This window comes from Hipposideros armiger, unplaced genomic scaffold (assembly GCF_001890085.2).
Source record: "Hipposideros armiger isolate ML-2016 unplaced genomic scaffold, ASM189008v1 scaffold_990, whole genome shotgun sequence".
Classification (NCBI taxonomy): Eukaryota; Metazoa; Chordata; class Mammalia; order Chiroptera; family Hipposideridae; genus Hipposideros; species Hipposideros armiger.
The window spans coordinates 588346-597331 of record NW_017732340.1 but is presented as its reverse complement, the minus strand read 5'-3'; the positions used below and the strand labels follow the sequence as shown (position 1 = coordinate 597331).

At 47.4% G+C, this 8986-nt stretch overlaps 1 pseudogene; it reads right to left on the bottom strand.

Moving 5' to 3' along the window:
• Nucleotides 1–3549: 3549 nt before the first annotated feature.
• On the bottom strand, nucleotides 3550–4149 carry LOC109375825 (high mobility group protein B3 pseudogene; annotated as a pseudogene).
• Nucleotides 4150–8986: the final 4837 nt, after the last annotated feature.

Here is an 8986-nt window from a genome sequence, read left to right as displayed (position 1 = left end):
GAGGAGAGTCCTCGGTACCTGGCTGGACAGGTGCAGTTGTGCAGCCCAAGGCCCTGAACCTGACGCCCCTGCCCTCCCCATCTCCCCCCAAAGCCAAACACCCTCCCAGTTCTTTTGTGGAGCCCAGTTGACTGAATGATTGCACACTGTCATCCTTCACTTTGAATTCTGTAGGCGCAGCCTCAGACCTTCCTCCCTTCTTTCTGGAGCGCTCCAGAGGTCTTTCTCTTGACGCCTTCCAATCTCACGCTGGCTAACAGGCAGGGCTGGCCAATTGCCCCAGCCGGAGCGGCCGGCCGAGCAGGGACTTTAGAAAACCATCCTTGACCTCTCCCCTTCCACCCGACACCCTAGTGCCTCTCCCTGCAGGGCGGGGCTGCTGTGAAAGTGAGGGGCAGGCTGGCGGCTGCGGCGTGTCCCCAGGATTTGCAGGGCTCAGGGTTACGTCCCGCTTGAATCTGGATGTGAGCCTGGTGACAGTGTTCAGTATCTGTGGCCCTTCCTGGCTCATTACCCCCCACCCCCCCATCCTGAGAGGCACAGAAACAATATTTTTAAAGGTATTTTGTTGTAGCTTTAAATAGAAAAACAGAAGCTGCATTTTTATTTATTATGCACAAGAAAGATAAATCTGTTTTTACAAAAAAAATCTAGAGTTGGAAACTCTGGGAAAGCCTATTGAAATATACAAATGCTTCTCTCTGTAATGTGCAATATGCTTTGCAACTAGAGATGATATTTTATGTTTAATCTGTAAATAAGAAATGTATTTAAATTAAAAGGGAGCTTTTTGTAAAAGGACCAAATTTTCTTTTATAAATGTACTAAGAAATATTCTGCTCTTTGAAATTTATTAGGATTTTTATGAATAATTTTTATTAAAAGATTTTTTTTTTTGAGTTGTCCTTTTGTCTCTCCTTTACATGCTCGCATGTACCCATTACATGCAGGACAAACAAGGGGGTAGTCTTTAACGGAAACTATAAAACTCCATGAATAAAATCTTTATTTTGTTTTTTGACAGCTAAGCCCTGAGTAACCCTGCTCCATTTCTGCCCGTCACACCTGCATTAACTGTCCTTCACATACGGTGAGACCCTCGTGCTGACCTTTGTCCCCTCCCTACTCTCCTCCCCACGTCAGCTTCCTTTCTCCCAGGACTGACTCGAGCTCAGTTCTTATCTCCGTTTACCGGTCGGGTGTCATCAGCAAGGCAGTTCGTTTCTCCCAGCCCCTCACAGGAGAAGGTGGGTAATGGCGCCGTGTGATCCGGGGAATGGGGGGGCCGTGGGTGCCAAAAGGGCTTCAGGGGTCGGCCTCCATCCTTACTGCTCCCCACGTCGTGCTGGGATCTTAATAAAGATCCTGCCCCGTGGCATCTTGGTGCCCCAGCTTTGTGTCACAGGCAGTCCTGATGAGCCTTTTTAAAAGCTGAACTGCAACAGCAAAGGAGAGAGCCCTGAGGTTGGCGGCACCTTGCTGACACTAACGCCGCGCCATCGTAAGGCACAGTGGCTGTGTCAAGTCCCGTGGGCTTGCAACCCTCGGCCCCGCCTTCCCTCTCCAAGAAGCCGCGCCCTGGGCGTGGAGCCAGCGGACTGGAGCAGCCAGTGCTGACACCAGTGTGGGAAGGGGACTTGGGACCACACTGCGCGGGGTGCAGTCCTAGCTCTGCTAAGGATGAGCTCTGCCAAGTTACACCAGTTTCACAATCTCACCAGGCCTCAGTTTCCCCATCTATTACATGGGATAATAATCTATAGGGTGGATTAATATGTGTAAAGTGCTTAAAACTGCCTGGCACACAGCACGCTCTGGTTGATACCCAGGGTGAGCCCCAGGGTCTCCAAGCAGGGACCCTGAGGCGGGGTGGGGCCTGGACGGCACGGCGAGGGCTGGATGTGCGGCCCAGGTCAGGGTCTCACCTCCCATTTCTCATTTGTAAAACCAGACATACCAGCACCTTAACACCCAGAGCTCTTGTGAGGACAAAACGAGTGACGTGCTAGGTGCCAGCTGCTGACATCTTTACACATGCTACTTCTCTTAATGTTTAATCAGGGAAACAGGCTGTTCTCCCCATCTCGGGCATGCAGAAAGTGAGGTACGTGTGCCCCAACACCACCGGGCAGGTGCCAGGCACAGCCGTTCCTCACTGGTTCATGGCACAGACGGTCCCCCCACATGGGTGTGTGCGTATGTGTGTCACCAAAGTCCTCACCAAAGTCCTGAGAAGTAAGTTCTATGATTCCATTTCTACCACTGAGGACGCAGGACAGTAGGCAAGCCCCCGCAGGTCACAGCTGAACCACTTGGAACCAGTGGCCTCAAGCTCATTTGGGGCTAGATGGATACTGTGGCTCTAGTCTCAGGGTGGAGAGAAGGAATCTTTGCTGAATGACCCCCTGGGCCATTCCCAGAGGAGTTGCTCAGCCCAGATCTGAGACCCCAGGGCCCCTTCCCACATGGCTGGAGGAAGGTGAGCACTGGGCTGCAAACCCAGCCCTGAGGCACTGTAGCCCTCCTGGCAGCCCCACTCTGGGTGCCCGTACCCCACAATCAGGATACTCTCTGTGCCTGTGTGGGGTGTGCAAAGGAGACAGGAAGGCAGCATGGCCTCCGCACGACAGGGAGCCCCTCTCGGAAGAGCTTGGTTGTCCTCAAATGTCCCCCTTCCCAAGGCAGGGACTTCTTGTGTCAAGAGGTACTTTGAGGAAGCTCTGGGCCAGAGGGACATCTTCAAGGGTGGCTCATCAAACTTGGAGAAAGCTGCCTGATTATTTGAAAAACTTGACACCTGCTTAGCAAGAAGACTCAGAAAGGGAGCAAAGTGCCAGCTACTGGTGTTAGAAAGCCCATGTGGGCCACCCTAACTGGATTTTCTGGGTAAATATGGACATTTTTAAATAACACTGTAAATTACTCGTTTAAATATATCTATTGAAATCTAGAAACCATTGCAGTGTGTTACTTAATGGTGTCTATTAAAAATACATTCAAATAAGCTCTTTATTCCCTTCCCTTCACAGAATTTTATCCTGATTTAATATATTTCAATCCCTTGAAGTCTTATTGTCTACCCAATCAAATTGTGCCACAAATATATATATATATATATATATATATATAGTTTGACAAATAATATGGTTTAACAAATTTTCTGTGACCATAAGGCTCTAGGTATTAAAATTCTTCAGTCAGATTGAGCTAATATTAGTAGTAGTATATAAACAGCATAAATTACATATAGAGAGATAATTATTAAACAAAAAAGTACACTTTTGTTGAATTTTTTTCTCTCCAGTTGAACTGTAGGTCAGTGGATGAATATTACTTATTGCCGTTTCAGTATCAATTCTTATTTTTCGTTTTTATAGATGTGACCTCATTCACATGAATAAGGGGATGGTAATAGTTTTTGTTATAAATATTACATATACTAAATATCTATAGATGTCTTAATTCTTTAAACTTCTGAGCAATATACCCAAAATCACGTAATAATTTATCATAAGAGCTGATTTTTTTTCCGACAGATCAACAGTTTTTTTATTCCTCCTCCTCCTCCCCTTCTTCATCCTCATCTTCTTCGTCTCCCTCTTCCACCTGTCTCCAGGCGCCTTTGGCGGCCTCTGTGCACCACCAACCTTCCCTTTAGCCTTCCAGTCCGCATCACCCTTCTCACGATCGTCCTTCAGCTCCGCCGCCCTGTGGATGTGAGGCTGCTTCTCAGCGCCACGCCACTCACGTTACTCCACGTGTCGCCCCGCTGCTTTGCCACATCTCCGATAGAGATGCCAGGGTTTGTGGATTTGATCTGAGGGCGGAATTCTGAACAGAACAGGAAGAATCCAGACGGTGGCCTTTTGGGGGTATTAGGGTCCTTCTTCCTGCCTCCCTTAGCTGGTCCATAATCCTTCGTTTCCCGGTCATAGCGTACTTTATTATCTGCCTTTGCCATTTCGTCAAATTTAGACTTTTCTTTCCCAGACACTGCCTCCCACCTCTCAGAACACTTCTTGGAAAATTCTGCAAAATTGACAGGGACTTCTCTGGGTTTTTCTTCTTACGTTCCTCTCCGCACGCCTGCACAAAGAAGGCAGAAGCAGACACCTTGCCCTTTCATTTCTTGGGATCCCCTTTAGCCATCTTGACTGTGTTGTTCGCTAGTCTGGGAAGCGCAGGGCACGACGCGCGACTCAGCGCTCCCCAGCCTCGTGCTAGCCGCCTCCACGAGAGCCGCCTAAGAGCTGACTTTTAAGAATCCATTTGCTGAGAGTATTAGGCTCTCTCTCAATTTTGTTGCAAACAGAACTGGAAACCACTGACTTGCAGAGAAGATTTGTTATTCAGTTATTAGAGTCCTTAATTTTTGTAATTTCTAGAATGTATTCCAGAAAGGCCTTCTGATATTTATCAAATGATTATATTCACTGTGCCTGTTATTTTTTTAATTTAGAGACACCTTGTATAATCTGAAATACTCAGAAAGTGCTGGGAATTTAAAAACTAATAACGTCAGTGTAGCTGTGAATGATACATTTAAAAAAAAATAAGTGCCTTCATCTTGCCACCCCCCTTCAATATCTTTGGGTCAAAACCTTGGAACTGTAGACTTAACTCACCCAATTTAGAGACTGTGTCTGCCATGTAGCTGAATTAGAGAAACCGGTCCTTGTTGCAATGCTCATCGGCCCTTTCAGGCTTATTGTTCATGGGAGAAGTCTGACTTCACTTTTCAGTCCGAATTCCTGTGTTAATACCTGTCACCGCCGTGACTGCCATCTCCCTCCTGAATCCCAGGACCAGGACTGGAATGAGGCACTTCCGTCTGTGTACTCACAGGGGCGCCACCTCTGCACAGGGCATTGTTTACCCACAGCTGGGAAGGGAAGAGGCAGGTCTTTCCATGGAAAATACTTCACATGCCCCAGAGTTGTTGACATGCGTGGGCTGTGCACCCAGCGGAGTGGGATTCTAGGTTTGTGAGAGTGAGCCCTCCCATAAAGTGACGGGGCATTGTGGGGGGTGAGAACTGACAGATCACAGGTCAGGTCACATTTTACAACAGGTAAAAAGTAGAAATGCATACTTTTACATTGTGCAGACTGATGTGCCCCTTGGAATGGCTTCAGTGTGAAGGACACTGTTGACCCTTCCAGGGTTGACAGGGGCTGACCCAGGTTTTGGAGGGGTCTCTTTAAGAAAATAATATAAAATTATGAATGCAATTTCAGAAGTGCAAAAGTGAATGTGTATTTAAGATAAGAAAAGAAATCACAGCAAATCACAAATATTAAAAAGCTGACAAATGCGCCAATAACACAAAAATCCATAAAAATTACAATGTTTTCATTTAAATGACCTGATTCACCTCTTCCTACATTTTCTGGCTACATATCCTTTGATTACTCTCTGTACTTATATTAATATGTGTACATTTTGTGGCTCACATTTTATATGTCCCTTCCTTCCATAACACACTCTCAACCCTGTGGTCACAGAACCGCAGCTTCCTGGCCGCCAGAGCAGAGAGGGGAAAGTAGTTGGCTTCTTGGCTTCTTGTCCTCTTGTCCAGCCAGGCGAAGCCCACTTCTTCAATAGAAGGCAAGTGGCTCTGATCCAGAGGAGTTGATGTGCATTTATATAAGGGACGTTCCACTATGTTCCTGATGGCATTTAAAAAAAAAAAAAAAGACCACTAAGAGAGCAATAGCAGCATTTATTGCTTAGATTTTATGCCTGAAACATAGCAAGCTTTTCCCGTGCATTATCTCATTAATCCTTAGACTAAGTCAATGAGGGAGGTTCGATCATTACTCACATTTTGCACATGAAGAAACAGGTTCAGAGACGTGTAGCATCAGCCCCAGGTCACCCAGCCCAGAGGTGATGGAACAGGATTTGAACACAGGGTGCCTGGCTGAAATCCCAGATCTTAACCATGAGCTGTATCTTCTGTGCGCCGTGTGAGGCAGTTTCTTGTAGTGGCTATCTGTAAGTTAATTAATATTGAACAGTGGCTTATAGTCTTTTTTAAGGAGCTTATTAAAAAATCTTCAAATAAAACATTATGTAGTGGTTGAATTAAAAAAAAACAAACTCGTAGCTTTAGTGAAGTAGGGGTGAGATTGGGAACCCTGTGCACCAGGCACATCTCACTCCACACTGCCCCTGTCCCAGCCAGGCCTGTTTTACACGACCTAGGGGTCCCCTGGAGACCCCCCTGACAGAGTCCCTCCCTGTGTTTTCTTCACTGGTGGGGTGGTTTTTTATTTTGTCAGGGTTTTCTTTTTAAAGATTTTTATTGGGGAATTGAGGGGATGAGAACAGTGCTGGGGAATTGGGTGAAGGGGAACAGACAAGTTGCTGGCGTTTTGTTCTTCAGTCTAGTCGTGGAGGACGTTTCTTCACTGGCCCAAGTTGGCACCATCATTGCGCTCTTCCCGGGCGAGGCAGATCAGTCGCCGGCTTCTGGGCGGCCGCTCACTGCGGCTGCTGGCTACATACGGTAGCCCATGGCAACCCACTGCAGCAGGGGCTACAGCCTACGCCCATGGCAACCCACTGCCACAGGGGCTGCAGCCTACGCTGTCACCAGTGACTCATGGCAGCCCAGCTCCAGGTTGAGCTGTTGTTCAGCATCTTAGCTGTAGAGGGCAGTGTCACTGGCCCTCATATGTGGGATCTGAACCCGGGCCCTCTGGCGTCCCAAGCCAGTTCTTAACCATCACGCCACTTGGCCGGCCCAGTTTTTTTGTCAGGGTTTTAATGTGGTCTGTGGTCTGTATTTGTCCCCCAAATTGGCCTCAGCCACAAACACCACCAATCTTGGCTGCCTGTCTTTCCTCAGTAGGAGGGTTTTTCAACGTTTGAAGGCGTGATTTGAATTAGCAAAACAAACTCAGCAATGTGTGAGCACGATTTTGGGGCAGGGGCAGAAGGGAGACACGGCAAAAGCCCGCACTTCAGCCACACAGGTACCCAAGGAAAAATGACTTGTCCTCTGTTCACACAAAGGCAGTGTTGCTGTCAGAAATGCAGGAACTCAAGACTCAGCTACTTACTGGTGAAATGCAAAAACAAAACAAAACAAAAAAAAAACCAAAAAACAAACAAAAAAACAATTGCATGCCTGTGAGTTTAGCTAAAACTAGTAAATACCAAGCACTGGTAAGGATGTGAGTGACAGGACACAGCTATGCTGCTGGTGGGGATGCAAACATGCAAAACCACTTTGGGGGACAGTTTGGCAGTACCCTACAAAGGGGACTGTGCACATGCCCTGTGACCTGGCAGCTGGCAGCCTGCGCCCTGCACCACTCGGGGCTGCCATGCAGTCGTGTGATGGGGTGGCCCTGCCAATCCCACTCCTAAGCAAGTCATCTACAGCAGGAGTCCGTAGAACATCGGACCATAGTCCAAATCCGGCCTGCCATCTGTTTTTGTTTTGTTTTGGCAAAGTTTTGTTGGAGTCACGCCCATTTGGTCCCATGAGGTCCTGGTTGCTTTCCTGATACAAGGGCAGAGGTGAACAGTTGCAAGAGAGACTGAATAGTTCATAAGCCCCAAATATTTCCCATCTTGCCACTTATGGAAAATGTTTGCCAACCTCTGGTCTAGGGGGTCCCTTGCACGTGGGGACCAGTTGACATAAGAGGCTGTTCATAGCAGCATTGTTTGCCAAAGTGAAAAACTAGAAAATGACCCAAATGATATTTTTCCTCTTTATACAGTGTAAATGTTTAAATGTGCTACATTGTGTATGTCCTGTGCAGTAAATGAGTTTTAACCTTGTATGTGAAACCGGTTTCCCAAATCAGGAAACGTAAGTCATAACTTACTTTGTTTTGGTGCAGTGTAAAAATTTGGCAAAACGGCCATCAGAACAGGAGAAAATAAACCTGTGCACCATCTGGAGGAGAAATCTCAGCAGCATTTCGGGCCCCCTCCAACACCTTTGGCACTGTTTCATCTTGCTAGCTTAGCCTTTCTTTGCCTCCTATGGACACAGGTCATCAGTGGGTGGGCAGCCCATTTTCAAATGGGCATCCTAGAGGTAAAGTCTTTAAGGAGTGTGGTCCCGCTTCAAAGGTGGTACTTGGAGACAACACACTGGCATACCCCACACAATGCCAGGAGACTCACCGAAACACTGAATGTCAGAGTGTCCCCTGATTCAGACTTACCTGGGTGACTGAGGAGTGCCCAGGAGGAATAAAACTTTTCATAGCCCCAAGGGAGGGCTTCCAAGTACGGCCTTGGGTCTTCTGCATGCACTTTCAAGAACCATCCACTCTGGGGAGCATTTGAGATCTTGCTCCCCGGTATATGTCATCAGTCTGGCTCAGATTAACTCATAAAAACTCAAACTAAAAAGAACCGTCCACCCTGCAATCGGGCCATTTTCCACCAATGGGCTTCAAAATTGCCTCTGCGATTCAGGTCCTGTAAGCTGTTGTACGTACTGTTCGCGGCCACAAGAGGCCGCTATTGCTTCACTTTTTCTAATGGTGCCTGTTAAAAAAACTACAGCTCTAACAACCAGTGGCCCGGAAAAAAAAGTGTCCGTGTGTCGTCCACCCAGTATGCAAAAAAATAATAATAATTTCATGGCCCTTTGGAATCTCGTGTCGAACTCGGCGCGTGTGTTGCTCATTGAAATATGAGCGACGATGATGATGACAATGATGACGTTGGGCGTCTCTATAGGGTCTTCCCCCCAAGTTCAAGCTCTTTTGCGTATACTTTTCAGTTAAGACGCACAAGGCCATCTGCGCATCTTGTTCTCGCTTTGCAGAGTGTAAATCTAGGGAGAGCCATGGTTGTGCAGCTGGGTGGTGATATTCCGGGACAGGGGGTGAAAAAGGGGAAGTGTAGACATCATGGATGCGTACCAGGCCTTCCTCCGTGTTCCTGTGGCGGGGTTCATTTCCCCCTCACTAAGGCGCTGTCAGCTTGACGTGACACTGGGTGGATAGGGTAG